This window comes from Sander vitreus, chromosome 18, assembly GCF_031162955.1.
Source record: "Sander vitreus isolate 19-12246 chromosome 18, sanVit1, whole genome shotgun sequence".
NCBI lineage: Eukaryota > Metazoa > Chordata > Actinopteri > Perciformes > Percidae > Sander > Sander vitreus.
This window is the reverse complement of record NC_135872.1, coordinates 1,202,828-1,205,327: the sequence shown is the minus strand read 5'-3', so window position 1 is coordinate 1,205,327 and position 2,500 is coordinate 1,202,828. Positions and strand designations below refer to the sequence as shown.

Sequence of the window (2,500 nt, the reverse complement as noted above, 5' to 3'; positions counted from 1 at the left end):
TTAGTCCTGTAGGGTAACATTACAGCTTGGTTCTCCCAATGATGTCGCTCAAAGACTTTAAGTATATGATGACATCATACAGACATACTGTATGTTTCAAAGGTTAACAGTAATTCAGTCACTTAGACACAAATGCACAGGAAAATCCACAGGGTCCAAGTTATTACACCTTAAAAAAATAATGAATAAATGTGGGTGGGAGGTGACTGGGGGGGACAAAGGGGATCTACTGCGATAAGCTGGCAGGCATCTGGCGAATGCTCAGCTGCACGTACAGCAAGGAGGGAGGGAGGGCGAGAGACCTAGATATATAGACACAGAGAGAGAGAAGGAGAGGAGAGAGAGGGAGAGAGGGAGAGACAGAGACAGAACGAGAGAGAGACAGAGAGAGAACGAGAACGAGAGAGAGACAGAGAGAGAACGAGAGAGAGACAGAGAGACAGAGAGAGAGAGACAGAGAGAGAACGAGAGAGAGAGACAGAGAGAGACAGAGAGAGAGAGAGAGAGAGAGAGAGAGAGAGACAGAGAGAGAGAGAGAGAGAGAGACAGAGAGAGACAGAGAGAGAGAGGGACAGAGAGAGAGAGACAGACAGACAGAGAGAGAGGGAGAGAGAGAGAGAGAGAGAGAGAGGGAGACAGACAGAGAGAGAGAGAGAGACAGAGAGACAGAGAGAGAGAGGGAGAGAGAGGAGCCCCTCTGCAGCGTCCAAAAGGAACCTCCCTGCACCCAGAATAGATGACGAGAGGCTGCCAGATATTAAACCAACAGGAAATAAGCCCCGCCCTCCCTGCATCCGCCTCCTCCCTCATTTACATGCACCGACTCACCCCGGAGAGAGAGACAGAGAGAGAGACAGAGAGAGAGACAGAGAGAGAGACAGAGAGAGAGACAGAGAGAGAGAGAGAGAGAGAGAGAGAGAGAGAGAGAGAGAGGGACAGAGAGAGAGAGACAGACAGACAGAGAGAGAGAGAGAGAGAGAGAGACAGAGAGAGAGAGAGAGAGAGAGAGAGAGAGGAAGCTCCAAACAGGAAGTGTAATTGGAGAAAACACACACGCTCCAGCGCTGTAATTTCCCACGCTTAAGATCAGTCAAACTCATCACAGCAGCTTATTGACAGTCAAATGCAAACTAATTCATTTACTTGATAAAATGCCAAAAGAAATGACTTTAAAAATTGTATTAACACACACACACACACACACACACAGACACACACACACACACACACACACTCACACACAGACACACACTCACACACAGACACACACTCACACACACACACACACACAGACAGACACTCACACACAGACACACACACACACACACACACACACAGACACACACAGACATAGACACACAGACACACACACAGACACACACACACACACACACACACACACACGCAGACACACACTAAATGCTTTCAGGGCTAAGTCATGTGTTCTGCTGTCAGGTAAAAGGTGTTTCGTGTTTTGTATTAATCTTCCAGGTGTTTAAATAATGGAAGTATAAATATTAATTAATTAATTAATTAATCAGGGGTCAGTTCTTAATGTTACATTAACACAGAAAATATCTGAGAACCTCTTTGCTATCCAAGATAAACTCAGTCTACATTTCTTCTGTGGAAGTGTGGAGACACACACACACACACACACACACACATACAGAGAGAGACACACACACACACACACACACACACACACACACACACACACACAGAGAGACACACACACACACACACACACACACACACACACACACACATACAGAGAGACACACACACACACAGACAGAGACAAAGACAAACACACACACACACACACACACACACACACACACACATACATACAGAGAGACACACACACACATACATACAGAGACACACACACACACACACACACACAGAGAGAGAGACACACACACACACACACACACACACACACACACACACACACACACACACACAGAGACACACACACACACACACACACATACAGACACACATACATACAGAGAGAGACACACACACACATACATTCAGAGAGAGACACACACACACACACACACACACACACACACACAGAGAGACACACACACACACACACACACACACACACACACACACACACACACACACAGAGAGAGACACACACACACACACACAGAGACACACACACACACACATACATACAGACACACACACACACACACACCACTGAAATGTTGGAGAATGGGGGGCGTTTAATGATCCATAAATGAAACCCAAGAGGTTTGTGACTGTGTGAGTAAATGCATTGTCCAACCCACAAACTATTATACAAATATAAAAACTTCAGAATCAGTATCTTACATATATTTATAACTTCAAGCTCATAGATGCAAGATTGGATTCTGAAAAGCTTCCTGCACAGAAGAAGTCTGTAATTACCTGTGAAGGTTGGTTTGTTTTTGCATTCATCTACTGATTTTTGGGATATTAATTTGGGAGAACCTGC

The 2,500-nt window shown here is 45.3% G+C and overlaps 1 protein-coding gene across 1 annotated transcript in view; it reads right to left on the bottom strand.

Annotated features, from left to right (window-relative positions):
• The window catches only part of klf11a (Kruppel like factor 11a), an 8,593-nt gene that overhangs the window by 5,507 nt on the left and 586 nt on the right, over positions 1-2,500 (bottom strand). The window lies entirely within an intron of this gene.